Source organism: Ascaphus truei, chromosome 17, assembly GCF_040206685.1.
Source record: "Ascaphus truei isolate aAscTru1 chromosome 17, aAscTru1.hap1, whole genome shotgun sequence".
Taxonomy (NCBI): Eukaryota; Metazoa; Chordata; class Amphibia; order Anura; family Ascaphidae; genus Ascaphus; species Ascaphus truei.
Genome location: NC_134499.1, coordinates 32,736,731 through 32,753,663, shown reverse-complemented (window position 1 = coordinate 32,753,663; position 16,933 = coordinate 32,736,731). Strand labels below are relative to the sequence as shown.

The window sequence follows — 16,933 nt, the reverse complement described above, 5'->3', positions numbered from 1 at the left end:
GCGGGGGGCGTGGCTACTAAGGGATGGGGCATGTCTTTGGCTGGATCGGGGCTGTGTGTGTCTCTGTGTGTGTGTGAGATGTGCATGTGAGATGTGCCAGTGGGGAAGGGGGGTGGGGGGGTATTATGTGCCAGCTAGCAGGGGGAGGTGTACCAGGTGGGGGGGGGGGGGGGACGAGGAGATGTTCCGGCAGCGAGGGGAGATGCGGCAGCAGCGCGGGGAGATGTACCAATGGGGGGTAGGGGGAGGCAGGGAGATGTGCCAGCTCTGCGAGATGTGCCAGCAGCAGGGGGGGAGGCAGGGAGATGTGCTGGCAGCGAGGGGAGATGCAACAGCAGCGCAGGGGGATGTGCAGGCAGCTCCCCGGGCAAAGCCGGGTACAACAGCTAGTACAATCATAAAAAATTATTGTATTATACACACTTCAAATACTAAATTGTTTGTGCATGTGTAGACCTTTATTAATTGTGGTATTATTAAATGTTATGTTTTAACTGCCCCGGTGTGCACCAATAGTGTAGTTCTTGCTAGAGAATAGGTGGTTTCACCATTTATTTCTCTATTTTTGATAATATTTCAAACCCAGCACACAGGTAGCACCCATTGCCAATCTAGGCATTAGGGCAAATCCATATTTACACGAATCAATTTAAATTGCATTACTAATAATGAGCAGTGTACTCCTCTCGTTATAGAAATAAAAATACCACTGGTGGTGCATTTGCATGTCACAGACAGGTCTGCAACAACCCTGTCCTTCCCCATTATCACTTGGCAAACAGTGGTTCCACTGCAGCCAGGGATTCTGGGTAATGACGTGAAAATGAGCACAGTGTGTCACTCTTTACTTCTCATTTATCATAGAAAATCAGGGAACCTTCGCCCTGAAATAATTATTCAGTGTGGTCGAGTCCGGCAATGCAATGTATTCAGGCCCTGAAGAAAACATACTGGACACCTAACAATATTGACAGATTTATTATAAATCATTCTTCCTGGTATTGCACAGGTTATTAAGAATTTATATTAGTGTTAGGGACCCCTGGAAATGTGGTCTGCCGTGCAGTGGCTCAGGGGCTTACAACAATTTTGGCCAAAAATGTTAAACTAAAAGACCATTTATTTAATAGATATTTATACATATATATTTAGGCACTGTACCGTGTATGAGTTTCACTGGATGTGCACTGAGCTCTGTCTGTGTTTTATGTTCTGTCTCTGGTTTTAAATATCCTGAAGAAAACATCCCTGAAGAAGGCGTAGTTGCGCCGAAATGCGTTGGATTATTGATTTTTAATCTACCAGAGACTTTATTAGTGGGTAGAAGCCCGCTGAGAGTCAAGCTAAAGACGGTAAACACCAGGGACTCTAGCCTGAAAGACTGGGTGGAAGCAGCAAGGAGAATTCCAAGCATCCTTTAGCCCGCTCTGTGACACCGGAAGTACGTAGTGGAGTGGCAGAAGAGAGGAAGCTGACCCCCAACAGGACGCCAGGATACCAGCAGCTCAACCCCAGATGGCAGCGCAACACCCCCCGAGTGGGAACACCCGAGGGACGAGCGCAGCACAGGGAGATAGTGGCAGTACCATCGGTTCCTGAATCGGTTCCTGAGGACACGTGCAGTACAGGTGAATCGAGGGATCACCTACCGTTTGCTTCACTGGACAGCCCTGGATTACATCTACATTGGGCCATCTCCTCAACACCCACACAGGCAAAAGTTTTTTGGTTCCTTACTTATCTTTAGTTATTAAGTATAGTTATATTGTCATATATATATTGTTGTCTTTTTTTAGTGTAACACCTTATTGCTATTTGTACATTTCTTGTCCATCATTACATCTGCTGCATACTACAAGCTCTCCTGTTTTTCTTTTTATGCTTGTCCTGAAGGAATTGAGTAAAACACACACATGGCAAAACTTAATGTTCGCCCCCCCCCCCCCCCAGTCTCTGCCACCTATGACCCTCCCCTCTCCCCAAATCTGTGCCAACACAATTAGATGCTGGAGAAAACCGAAGGGATGTGTGACCAGGACGTCTCAGGGCCTCTGGGAAAGAGGTCAGATGTGGTCCAGACTTGACACCAAAAAGTGATATTGAGCGGCGCTTCCAGTGTAAAATAAGTGATCACGTGACTAAGTGAAGGAAAAAAATATAGATATTTATAGGGAAATGTAATATATTTGGGTGAAAATTGCTCAAAAACCTCCAGTGGGAACTTGTTTCCAAAAGTCCCCTCCACATATAAACTCTCCACAAATTCCAGAGGGAACACGAGCAACCCGAAACAGAACATATAGTGCACACTGATGTGACAGGTTGGCTTGTGTGTACGATCTTGGCTCTTGTAGGTGTTCTACTTACAGTGTGTACGTTTCAGTAAAGCCGATCTCCAAACTTTGGCTGCGGTATTTCTTCTTATAATGATGTGAGAAGTTTACCTCGGGGTACGAGCAAACATATCACATTTATAGTAAAAGCATGTACTCGGTGCACTCACATTTTGCACGACAAAGGTGCATATTAAATAAGTGAGGAAGACTGATGATAGCGCTGAAGAAGTTCCTTGGGTCTGTGTTTATGTATTGACCCAATTGGCTTCGAGCTGGTCGCGGCATCTCTCCGCTGGTATCCCTCTAGGGCTTCCCTCACAGGCTTTTTCGGCCTCTGACGTCACCTCCGTTTGGTCTCGATCGCGTCACTTCCTCTTATCACTCTGATCGTCTCCGGTAGTGTTTCTGCATGCAGCGATATGGCCTATGTCTCTCTCAATGGAAGTATCTCAACGCGTTTAACAGTTTGCACTGGAGAAAGTACCTCCCCCTAGTCGGTCCCTATATGGCGTAATACTTAAGTATTGATTAATTATGGGCATGTCTCATCAATGGTTATTAACAGTCAATTAGATTTCTATTAATCATGTAAAGTGCATAGTTAGAAATACTTATAATACATCTAAACAAAGTCAAAGTTAATTTTAATTACAACATATATTAATACAAAATGTAATGGATTAAAACCATTAAAATATTAGCATTTAGACAATCACATAATATCCCAATCTCCATGATAAGGGCTACCCTGCTACTCTCTCTATCTTGTCTGCAATGTTCCAGCACATAACACAACACTGTCACACTGTGTCACTGTCACATTGTGTCCGGCTTTGCCCAGTACTCGCTCCTTCCACAGCCTAAACATGACATGCCCTGTGAGCGATGCTCACGCTGAGATGGCATCAATAAACACAGCTAGGAACGTCACACACCGCAGAGAGGGGACAGGAGCATTCAAACACTACACAACATGCTCACTGCAGCTGTAAAGTTACAGAACAACGCCAAGAAAATGGAGTGACAAAAATAGTTTGCCTTGTTATTAATTACAGAAGCATCTACAGGCTTTCTATACATACTGTGCACACACACACACACACACATACAGTACATAAAATATACAGGCATACACGTACTCTCTGATCAAGCTGTGCAAAGTATAATCTGGCACCACAATGCAGCGCAGAGAGGGTTAAGTGCTGTTCCCTAACATTGGGTTCTAAATATTGCTTATTGCACAGGATGGGAGCTTCATACAGTACCTCAAAACAAAAACATTAGCCGTATCGCTGTACTGAAGAGCTTACACTCTAACAACACTGGTTGTTGTGTTTGTTCTCCTTTTTTATGTCAGTGGTGATGTCATGGTCTGTCGTGTGCTAATGACTATTGCCTGTTAGTGAAGCTGCTGAGTTTAGTATCTGCTGATGAGTGAAAAGAAATAAAGCCCGAGATCAATACTGGGGAAGTTACTGAAAGGTTTGTACAGGATAATATTCAGGAATACGTAATGGAAAACAAAATTATTAGTAATAGTCAGCATGGATTTATGAAGGATAGATCATGCCAAACTAGCCTTATTAGTTTCTTCGAGGAGGTAAGTAGGAATTTAGACCTGGGTAATGCAGTTGATGTGGTCTTCATAGATTTTGAAAAGGCTTTTGATACAGTTACACACAAGGTTAGTGTACAAAACAAAACAAATTGGACTCAGTTAAAATATATGCACCTGGAATGAAAACTGGTTGAAGGATAGACAACAGAGGGTTGTCATAAATGAAACTTTTTCAGAAGACGTGACTGACTAACATCAGATTGACAGCACTCTACTTTTACACTGAGGGAAGGAGCTCACACAAGGCCGTGTGAGTTGTTCTCTTATATATTTATTTACATCCCATTGCTGTAATAGCTACATTCAGCTGTCCTTTCCACCATCCATCTCTGAGGGAAAGGTCTCACACTAGGCCGTGTGAGTTATTGAGATATATATATATTTTTTTTTGTTGTTGTATACAAGTCACCTTTCCCCCCCCCTATCCACAAGAGGACGTACTATGTTCATTCAATACACGCATTAATTATCTGTGTTTATCATTATATTTTTATTTCTTCGAGATTAACATCTTGCGCTGACCGCCACACTGTATCCACTGCCGTTATAAGAAGATTCCGGGTTCCATCTTCTTCTTGGTCAAGCTGCAGAACTACGACAAGGGCTAGTATATACATACTTCTTTGGTTTCTACACTAGGCCACCGGTGTTACATTTCCACACGTCACACAAGGTAGGGAGCGCCCCAGCTTTGTTTTTTGTTCTCTTACAAAGAAAGATGAATTATTAGGACCCAATTCCCATCGTCTTTCAGTTACTTCTTACATCGGTGTAAGTCTAGGACATATGGTCGCAGACATTTTGCTGCGTCCAAATCTCCGCTGAGGTTTTGCCGCCACTCACCTCGCCGCTGGGACATCTCCCTTCTGGCTTCTTTGCAACTAAGGTAAGCCCCTAATCTTACCACTCACCCTAAAAAACCCCAAACGTAACGCCAAAAAACTAACGCCAACATAAAACCTTAACCCCCTACCCTAACCCCCCCATACCCTTAACCCCCTACCCTAACCCCCCCATACCCTTAACCCCCTACCCTAACCCCCCCATACCCTTAACCCCCTGCCCTAACCCCCCATACCCTTAACCCCCTACCCTAACCCGCCAATTCCCCTTTAATTAACTTACCTTATTGGCAAAGAAGCCGGTGACTGAGTGTCCGGTGGTGGAGGTGCGGAGGTGGCATAGGGTCCCTCACCTCCCCTGTCTGCTGCCACCAAAGCATATACTACCTGCTACATTGTGATGGGGGAGGGGGAGGACCAGCCCCAAGAGGGGAGCCTGTTCTAAATGCAGGTTTTAAATTGGCATACACCTGGAGCACTACTTTGTGTGCTGATTGAAAGAGCAATGGGGGGGGGGGGGGAGGTAAAGGTATGATTAATGAGAGATATTAAAATCCCATTCAAATATATATCTGAGTCATAAATACTCCCAGACAAGGTGGAAACACTTTTATTCAGGTTCACCAGGAGAGAAAAAAGAGAAGACTTTCAAACTGTAATTCTGTAGAGAAGTTAGAGGAGCTGTACTGTGTCCGAGAACCTGCAGGACGTTTAAAGGAGCAATCCAAGCAGCCATATGTTGGTCTTCTTTATATACTTAGGATTGAAGCAGGGGGGTCTCCAGAGCTGAAGCCCATTACTTTCCGCTCCGGGGACCCCCTGCTTCCGGAGATACTTACCTCCGAAGGGGGCGCCAGTACCTCTGCTTTTTAAAGTTCCCGCGTCACGTGGGCCAATAGGAATTCGCACCGGATGACGTCACTGCTTCCTATTGGCCCGCAGGGCGCGGCCGCTTTGTAAAGCGGCCATTACAAGATCCCTGCTAGCGAGCAGGAGTGGCTACTGGCACCCGCTACGTAGTTCAATATCTTGGTCTCTGGGGACCCCCTGCTTCAAACCTATATAGTGTATGAACATAAATCACGCTATATCTGTATTAACAATTTGCTCGCAGGAAGCGCCACTTTAATATCATTACAATGCACCGGAGGCGGCACTCACAATGAGTTACAAGTGGATGTAAAGGACTGAGCTATCTCAGTTATTCTTCAGAATTAAATTTCATCAGAAAAGTGACATTGTAATTGGAAAATTCACGTGATAAAGGTTAGCGTGCGTACCATGAGGAAAGGATGTTTGCCACCACAGCAGTGCAAGAGTTAACATAAACACTCCTAAAGGCTAGTGGGAGAGAGGTTAAGTGTTGGATGAAAAGGTTAAGGCTTAAGTGCTGGGGAGCGGGGAGAGAATATGCATCAACTGCCAGCTCTGAGTGGGTGGGTGAGTGGGTGGGGGGGAGAAGGGTGTAAGGAATCACATGGAGTTTCTCCACACCATATATTTGGGATTGCTCCGGCCCCGCACACTGGGAGGAGGGATTAACAGCTGCTCCAGAACATCATGATCCCATTCTGTTTATTTGCTTCTTTTTTTTTGTTTCCAAAAACAATTAGTGAGATGTAAAAGTCACTTTGTGTAATTAGTCTTGCCATTCAATTAAACAAACGTCCCTGACGGAAAATGCTCTCCCACCTCCCCCCTCCCTCCCCCTCCCAAATTCAGGTCTGAAATCAGGTCCCGCACTGTCCTGAGTCACTGCGATTAGCGGATGACAGATAAATGTTTTAAACATTCTGCCATGTTGCATTAAACTCCCCGGCTCCTTGCAGCCCTGTCATTTTGTCACTTCTTAAGCTGATGTGATGGGAGACAACACCACGTTTTGCTTTTCCTTTTTAAAATTAGCCTGAAATCCAGGACCTCATCAAATGGATCGTGGCTGTCAACAGAGATAAGGAGCTGTCCCTCTCCTGGGGGTTCTGATCCTGAGACTTCCAGGAGCAGAAGCAGGAAAGGCCAGTGGTCAAATTTGAGTTACAATTACTGATCTGTGCTTCGTTTCAAGAGCTCTCCATGTACAGTTTGATAAGGTTTATTCAATATTTAGCAGAACAGGGAGAGAGACATTCTCTTCAAATAAATCAATGTAAAAAATGCTTCGTTTTGTTAAATAAGGGGTTGTTTTCGCAGTTTTTCCCTGCTTGCTGATTTTGTAAACTGTATATTATTCCTAATAAATGAGCCCTGAACCACAATTAATATGGTTGTCAAGCCTCTCGCACTTAGCAACATTATTGGACCTCAAAGAACATTATCGGAGAAGTCTGAGAATTTTGTTTTAGGATAAAAAATGTTTTTAAAAACTGCTAAGAAAAATATAAATGAAGTTGGTAATCTGCTTTACATGACATCACAAGGCGTTGACTTTCAAAATAGGTCATATTGAAGGGAACTATCCCTTTAAATGACGAATATTGATACCCTTCCCTATGATCTCACACCAACATGCTGCTCACCGATCATGGACACGAATGCATTTAGAGATCCCAAACGTTGTAAAGCGTGGATAGGTTCCAGCATTAAATACTTGTTGTTTGTAGGTGAAATTGTTTAATGAATACAATAGAGCGGCAAATTAGAGAAATATTAAAAGGTGAGGATAGAAATGGAACAACGCTCGATGGATTATATTTTCAGTTACTTCGTGTGCTTTCACTGAGCCAATGTGAACACCTCACAAACTGGCAGATTCATCAAGCGCCCGTATAGGCGACAAGTCCACACCCAAAATCATTCAAGACAATGGGAGTGAATACTAGATTGGGTGTGCTAGACCGTACCTTGCACTATCTACTGAATGTTGGTGGAGAACTCTAAAAACCAGCACACCAACCACTGCTCACTCAAATGGCAAACACCACAAATTTACAACTTGCAAACAACTACCCAAATATCTACTCATACTATTACTCTCTTTAGCAGGTGATATTGAACCTAACCCAGGTCCTCCCATTTCAGCTCTGTCCCATGCCCCTGAGAATTCCACCTTTAAATTCCAAAAAGGGCTATCTGTCGCCCATATAAACATCCGGAGCCTGCTGCCCAAACTGGACGAACTAAGGGCATGGTGCCTTATGCATAAACCCAAAGCCATCGTTCTTACGGAAACATGGCTATCCCCTAAAACCCCTGATGCAAATATTGCCATTCAGGGATACTCCATTTTTAGGAGAGATAGGTCAAAGAGAGGAGGAGGGGTGTTATTTTATATTGCAGACACATTACAATTTACACTGTTAAATTGCCCACCAAGCCCATCCTCTTTTGAAATTCTAGTTGGCAAAATCTGCCTCCCCTTTTCTAAGCCCATCTTGCTTGCTGGCATCTACCGCCCCCCTAAAGCCCCTCTACAATCCCTGACTGATATCACCCAATTTCTTGGCTCCATTTCCTCTCTGAATGAGAAGAGTGAGCTGCTAGTTCTTGGGGATTTCAACTTCAATTGGCTTGACACTAAAAACCACAAAATCCAGATACAACTCAAGTCACTTAACCTATCACAACTCATTCCCAACCCACACGGATAAACCTGAAATCGCACAACCATTCCTTGCTAGACTGGATTCTCTCCTCAAACCCCAGCAGAATCCAATCCTCTGGCATCCTTCCTGATATTTTCAGTGACCATGCAATAGTGAACTGTGTAAGGAAAATTAAACCGCCCCATTCAAGCCCTAAAGTTCTCCTCACTAGAACATTTAAAATTTTTAACCCACAACAGTTTCTGGATGACCTTACCAACTGCCCATGGCACAGAATCGATTTAATTCCCGACCCTGATTCTGAGCTCGACTATTTCCAATCCGAGTTCTTAAAACTATGCGATACCCATGCTCCACTACGCAAAATAAGGGTACGGGGGCCCTCCTTCCATGGGTTACACCTGACCTTATAGCACTCTACCAGCTCAGGGATGCCTTGTGGAAAAGCTACAAAGTAACTGGCACTACCAAGGATCTCAATCACTACAGATGCATGCGGAACATGTGCACAAGGCAAACAAGGCATGCAAAAGCACAATATTACTCTGACAATCTCCACCAGAATACATCAAACCCAGCTAACTTCTGGAAGGTTATCAACAATATATTCCAGCCTCCTAACCATCAACAACCAAGTAATATCACTAAGGGGGATATTACTCTGACAAACCCCACTGACATTGCAAATGCATTCAATGATTACTTTGTGGAGTGTGCCACTAACTTATTAGCGAAATGCAGCCCAAACCACAAACCTGAATCTCACCCTGAGAGTATCCCTACAGTCCCACCCTCTCCCAACACTGCCCACAATTTTCAATTTGGCCCAGTATCTGAAGAGGAGATTACACAAGCGCTCCTCAAACTAAAACTAAGCAGCCAATGTGGACCCGACTTACTACAATCTAGGTTCCTACGACTTGGTGCCCAGCCATTGCCAAACCAATTGCGTCCATAGTCAACTCTATCCTGTCTGCAGGCCATATCCCTAAGACCTGGAAAACTGCCAGAGTTGTCCCAATCTTCAAAAGTGGGGACAAAAACACTGTCTCAAACTACAGGCCAATCTCACTTCTCCCAATTCTATCCAAAGTCATGGAAAAATGTGTCCTCTCCCAATTAACCGATTTCTTTACCAAGACAAATTTCCCTAGCCAATTCCAATCTGGGTTTCGTCCCAAACACTCCACCGTAACTAACCTGCTAAAAGTTTGCAATGAAATCCAGTGTGGAATGGAACGGGAACAACTCACTGGTGCAGTATTCCTAGATTTTGCAAAGGCTTTTGACAAAGTTGATCATGCTATCCTGCTTAACAAACTCCAGAGCTCTGGAATAGGGAAGCATGCTTTAAAATGGTTTCAGTCCTACCTATCAGGAAGATCCCAACATGTGTCCATCTCAGGCTCTAACTCCAACCCCCTGGATATCACCTGTGGTGTCCCGCAAGGCTCTGTTCTGGGGCCCCTACTCTTCTCAGTGTTCATTAATGATCTTCCCACAGCTTGTAAGGAAGCCTCAATACACATGTATGCAGATGACACAATCCTATATGCACACAGCCATAGCCTCTCTGACCTTCAACACATACTTCAGTCTGACTTTTTGAGACTCGAAAACTGGATTTCCCAAAACAAACTGTTTTTAAACACTGACAAGACTGTAACAATGGTATTTGGGACCAAGACTAAATTTGTAAAGCTTCCAGTGACTGAGCTCCTGATTAGAACCAACGCTAACACCACCCTAACACCTGTCACTAGTTTTAAATACCTGGGCTTATGGTTTGACTCCCACTTATCATTCGGGATGCACATTGATACCCTGACAACCAAGACCTATGCCAAACTAGGGGTACTTTACAGGAACAAATCCTCCCTAAGTCTCCTGGTCAGAAAGCGTATCGCACAGCAGATGCTAATGCCAATTATTGACTATGAAGACATAGTATATGGCTCGGCTCCTCAAACCCACCTTAGCAATCTTGACACCCTCTACAATTCAATTTGTTGTTTTGTTCTCCAATGCAACTACAACACACATCACTGCGAAATGCTCAAAGAACTAGATTAGTCATCACTCGAGTCTAGGCGCAAAGTTCACCTTTCCTGTCTTGCCTTTAAATTCTTCATGGGCAAGCTACCCCAGCTACCTGAACAAGCTCCTCACCCCTACCACTTGCAGCACTTATCACCTGAGATCAGACTCCAAAAGACTATTCATGGTCCCAAGGCTCAACAAAGTATCCGGACGTTCCTCCTTCTCTTTCCGTGCACCCCAAAACTGGAACAACCTACCAGAGACTCTCACATCCACCACCAGTTTAAGTTCTTTCAAATCTAAGGCTATCTCACATTTCAACCTGGTCTGTAACTGTTTCATACGCCCATAATATATATTTTCTTTAACTGTGCACGCAATGTCTTGTATATAATGTATACCTTGTTCATTTATGTAACTGTACTTGAAACCATGTATTATTTGTTTTACTCTGTGCCCAGGACATACTTGAAAACGAGAGGTAACTCTCAATGTATTACTTCCTGGTAAAATATTTTATAAATAAATAAGGATCAGCGATGGATACATCTGCCCCATAGAATGGAAATATAGGAGATCTAAAGCAAAGGGAAATTAAAGGATAATAATTATTATTATGGATCCAGGCTCACTTGTAGCATGTGAGAAGATCCATTAAACTCATCCCCCTTTTAAAGCACACAAAGTCCTTCTATTTTCATCAACTTTATTGAGTGGGGTTAACAGAAATATAAAAGTACTTGCATGTAGTTTGTGGTAGGAAATGTCTCTTGTGAGGAGAAGTATCCTATTTGAGAGAAAGTGGCTTTTTTTAATCAGGGGAAGGTAAAAAGGAATCCCTTTCTAAGGGAGCAGTGCAAGATGTGTCTACTCACTTTGTCTGCAGTTGATAAGAGAGAGCATGCTTTCCTTTCCAGACAGGAACAAGCCATGGGGCATAACAATATACAGATAAGGGCAGGGGGAGAGGGCTAAACCAATCTCAATCTATGAGCATTGGGATATTGCCAGGGCCACTGACTAGTGGCTTGTGGAAAAGGTGATATGTAACAACTATGTTGCAATCTACACAGCAGTACTGACTGCTTAGAAAAGGGGGAAAATGCAACTTTAACAGGGGAGAGCTGGCAGCCAGAGACCAGAAAAAATACACAGAAAATATACAATCCTGTTCCAGGACAATAATAATTAATAATAATTGTTTGTTCTTGTATAACACTGCTGGTCTTACGTAGCACGTTACAGAGATATTTACAGTCCCTTCCCTGTGGAGCTTACAATCTATGTGTTTTGGTGCATGAGGCACAGGGAGATAAAGTGACTTGCCCAAGGCCACAAGGAGCTGACACAGGGAATTGAACCAGGTTCCCCTGCTTCAATCTCAGTGCCAGTCAGTGTCTTTACTCACTGAGCCGCTCCTTCTCCAGGATGGAGCACAACTGAAAACAGGAGTCCTGTGATCTTTTAGATGATAATCTCCTTGGAGCAAGACATTCCTTACCTACTGTACCAGTGAATGCAATGCTTTCTTTTCATTGTTTTCACATCCCATTGTACTGTGCTGTGGACTATTTCTGAGAGCTATAAAGAAATAATTATAATAACAATTAAGCTCCGGTGATGTGACTGGCCACTGGGTGCCATGGACTCTTGGGGTGTTGAGTGGATGCTCCTTTTTCCATAATCCTCCTGGAGAAGGTGTCTGTTTAATGAAGATTTGCAAATGGGGAGGTTGATAAACACAGATTAAAAAGAAGATTCATGGACTCTTATTGGCTCTGACTCAGACTGTCCACAAGGTCGCGGTGGAAATCACCAGTCGGCTGTGACATCAGATGAGTCCTCAAATGTCCGGACTGGATACTGTAAGTCACCCAAAATGACTTGGAGACTCCTTGAATACTGAATAGACTCTCCCAGGACAGAGTGTGTGTGAGAGCAGCTGCAGGGAGAGTCAGTTTGCTGTGTGTGTGTGTGTGTGTATGTGTGTATGGCGTAATCATATGAGGTTATATACCTACAGTATATGTGTACATGAGTGAATGCATGTATGAGTTTTCTGTCCATTATAATCCTATAGAAGGCTCACATTGTTTCCTTCATGGGCCCCCTGATATCCAAGCCTGACACTGTATCGACTTGTTTGTAGAAATAAAATCATTTATGGTATCTGTTTGTATCTGTTTTTCTGACTTCGGCTTTTCATTGGGTTTGTGTGCAGACCATATAAAAGTCAAATCTCCAACTCATGAGTGTCCGAGGAGATCTCACCGCCACAGGGTGCGTTGTGAAACGCAGGAGGACACTCTCAGCCCATCTTATAGAGTCCACGGCTTATCTTCTCGTTTGCACACATGGTATTGAGCGACCTTGACAACAGCCTAATCTATCTTGGCAAGTTCAAGATAGAGAAAACAAGCAAGGGAGACAGACCTGCTGCCTTCTGCTATCGATCAAAGGCTTGAGTGAGAGCTTATTAAAAACAGGTTGAAAGGCTCGGGCACTGATATTATACAGCCTGCAATATGCTTACAAAGACCAAGGGGGTGGAGAGACGCATCCTTTAAGTAATCAGAATACACAGCTCTTTCACAAGATAACATATACAGCTATTTCACACTATAGGATATGCAGCTAAAACCTTTTACATGGTACAAACCTACCTATCTGAGTGAGAAGAGGAGTGGTTCTGTGAGTACCGACACTGACCGTAAACCAGCGACATTGAGTTTGAACCTGGTTCAATTCCTGGTGTCGGCTCCTTGTGACCTTGGGCAAGTAACCTTATTTCCCTGTGCCTCAAGCACCAAAACCAGATTGTAAGCTCTACGGGGCAGGGACTCTGTCAAAATTCCTAGTTATAATTGTAAAGCACGTTCAGTCCCATTGGGAGAAAAGCGTTATACGAAGTAATGTTATTACCATTATTTATTAAAACAATTCCTTGCGTGATGACTTTGCAGTTGTTATTTTTGCAACGTGAGGCACAGTCAGTGGCCCGAGGTGATACTCCGCTAGCTCTCGTGTTAAAGTGTGCGATGATCTCTAATTAAGCGTCATTATCTTCATTATCTCTCATTAAGTAAAATATAATTATAATAAATATGGCTCCATTAGCCTCCCAGTAGTGAGGTAGCCTGGATAACACAGAATGACACTTCCTCACCTCCTCTGCAGATAGTCCTGGGGCCCTGACACTCACAGGCCGGCCAGCTCTCCCCCGTGTGACTCAGCTTTGTGGGCACATGAAAAATGCATTGAAATCTTCCCAAGCGATTAGATTAGAGGTAATTGTGTAAGATGTGCAAGTGTATTATTCCAATGCACTCTCTCTATAAGATGCGCAGTTACCCGTCATCGTGCTCCCCCCACACTATCTCACACTAGCCCCCACATACACTAAGTGACACAGCTATTTCCCATCTTGCTTTTGTCACTACAAAGCACATGGCTATTTCACACAGCTGTCCATCTCACTGCACATAGCTATCTGTCAATCTGACCATCTCACTATACTGCATACAGCTATCTCACCCTGCCCGTCTCACTATACTGCACAAAGCTATCTGTCACCCTCCCCGTCTCACTATACTGCACACAGCTATATAACATACATCAGTCATCATTGAATGGGATTACATTTTTTGCAGTTTTAATATTCCATTGTTTCCGACGAGCTTTGAAATATTGTTCAATATATTGATGAACAGATCACTAGATGGAGTAACGAGAAAAAACTAATTGATAGATTTATAAAGCAGAGGTAAGAGGGATGTGTTGAGAGTGAGGAGAGATCAAGTAAGGGAGAGGGAGGAGGGGTGGGGTGAGGGGGAGGAGGGGTGGGGTGAGGGGGAGGAGGGGGGGGAGAGGGATGGGGGAAGGGAAAGAGGGAGGAGGGATGGGGTAAGGAAGATCGAGTGACGGAGACTGAGGGGGGATGGGGAGTGGGAGAGAGGGATGGGGGTACGAAAGGGAAAGAGGGATGGGGTGAGGGAGAGGGGAGAGGGCAGAAAGGGGAGGTTGGGGAGTGAGGGCAGAGAGGTAGGAGAGGAGAGAGGGAGGAGGAGGGAGGTAAGAAGAGGGGATGGGGAGAGGTGAAGGATGGAGAGGGGGAGGAAGGGATGGATGAAGATGGGGAGGGAGAGGGGGTAGATAGAGTGGGTGAGGGAGCGGGAGGGAGGAGGCAAAGGGGGAGAGGGAGATTGGTGGAGAGAGGACAGGGGGTGGGGGGAGAGAGATAGGGAGGGGGAGAGAATAGGTGGGGGTAGCAGATAGAGAAAGGTGAGGGAGGGAGGAGAGAGGGTGAGACGGTGATGGAGAGAGGAAGAGAGGTGGGGTGGTTGGGGAGAGAGGTTGGGGGAGGAGAGAGGAGGGGGAGGGGGAGAGAGAAGAGAAAGGAGAGTGACGTTGCAAAGTACATCACGCGGCAGGGGGTGTGCATGTCAAAGGGGCAGCTTTTTTCAGTGCTTAGATTCACACTTGTGGTGAGAGATTTAGACGTTTGTTCTCTCCCTTTTGAGAGCACATATAGGGGTGAGGAGACGCCAGGGGGGATATGGATTAAATGTGATAGTACGGGGGAAAGGTAATGAGTACCTATCACGACTTCTGAGTAACAGTCTGTGATATCTTGTAATGAGACACAGAATCACTACTGTACATTTTAATGGCAGCCTAGCAGCTGGAATCAAAGCATTCTCCATTGTCTCCCCAAATTGTATTTAAAAGAAGTAAGCGGCTTATTTAACACCTGTGAAGATTCTTCTTAGAAGTGTTTGTATCGCCCAATCAGGCAGAGTAGCTATGAATACCCAGAGAAGACGGGCAACCCCTGAATGGCACATATAAGCCCAGCCTTGTCACCGTGCTACAAATGAAAATGACTCATTCAATATAACTCATAAATTGCATGATTTAAAAGTTTGTTTTTTTTAACTATTTTACGGTGTCACATTTAGACATGATTTATATAATAACATTTAAATAATGTCAGAAGTGGGTGTAATTCATATAGGAATATCAGGAATATTGGTTGATTCAAGCAAAACGCATGCAGGATATGTGAATCAAGGTGGCATTTATGCAAAGGAAGATTAATTTAGCCATAATTCAGATGCCGGTCATGTTACATCTAGACACCTTTTCTGTGATAACACTCGTTACAGCAATTATTTATAATAGTGTATATGAAGACTTAGCCACAGTATATACAAATCCCAACCAAAAGCAACTAAATATTGGGATCGACCATCAGACAATCCCAGTGGAAATCTACTTGTTCCAGTCACCCGTCTTCCGAAACACCTGGAGAAGGGGATTACTCACAGCACATCTGTATTGTACTCACCACTCATCTCCCTGGATCATACAATAGTGCATTAACCATATGGATCAAACCATAGCTCATTAACTATAATGCTTTGGAGGCCCGGTAGGCAGTGAAAAGGTTAATATGTATTATGACTTCAAGAATGATTGCTGTATGTGTTAGGGCAGAGTTAACCATTTGCTGCCAGAGAGACCACAACACATTGATGTGCATTCAATAGAGATACCTGTACATAGCCGTGGACCACCCTACTTTTGGCATCAGTAACAGAGCTCTATCCTGGATTTCCTCTTACCACTCCCATCGTACTTTCAGCGTCTCGTTTGCCGACACCTCCTCCTCCGTCGATCTCTCTGTGGGGGTACCCCAGGAGTCTGTCCTGGGATCTCCTCTCTTTGCACACTCTCTCTAGGTGACCTAATCACATCTCTAGGGTTCAAATATCACCTATATGCAGATGACACACATTTACTTTTCAACCCCATACCTAACACCTGCTGGACAAGTCTGAATGTCTCTCCGCTATATTATCCTGGATGGCCTTCCACTGACTCAAACTTAACATGTCAAAAACAGAGCTCCTCATACTTCCGCCCAAGCGTGGCCCTACTACCTCCTTCTACATTACTGTTGCAGTATTATCATACACCCAGTATCACAAGCACGCTGCCCAGGGGTCACATTTGACTCCTCCCTCACGTTCTCCTCTCACATTCACACTCACTATAACCTGTAATTTTTTCCTCTGTAACATTGCAAAGATACGCCCCTTTCTGTTGGTCTACTGCTAAAACTGTAACGCAGGCCCTCATTCTCTCCCGTCTCGACTATTGTAACCTTCTCCTGTCCGCCCTTCCTGCCTCTCACCTGTCTCCCCTACAATCTATCCCAGTGATTTCCAACCTTTTTTGTTTGGAGGAACCCTTGAAGTATTTCGAAAAATCTCGGGGAACCCCTATCTGGCCGACACATATTAGGTTCGACAGGGGTCAGTCACATCATTTCACACCTCACAAGCCACCTCTATTTCCCCCCCTCTACCCATGTATTTCTCTCCCATCCATCTCATTAACTCTCCCCCCTCCCGCCTCGCATGTATTTACCCCTTGCGTCTCACTCTTACTCCCTCTTTTCCTCACTCACTCCCTCTTGCCCCCCTCTCTTCTCTCACTCGCCCCTACCTTCCGTCAATTGCCCCACTCTCTCTCAATCCACCCTACAAAATA

General features: G+C 44.4%; 1 long non-coding RNA gene across 1 annotated transcript; it reads left to right on the top strand.

The window, feature by feature from the left end:
- The first annotated feature begins 1,314 nt into the window (after positions 1-1,314).
- On the top strand, positions 1,315-7,051 carry LOC142468293 (uncharacterized). Its single transcript, XR_012788617.1, has 2 exons — positions 1,315-4,627; positions 6,702-7,051. It is a non-coding gene; the product is annotated as an uncharacterized LOC142468293 (long non-coding RNA).
- Positions 7,052-16,933: the final 9,882 nt, after the last annotated feature.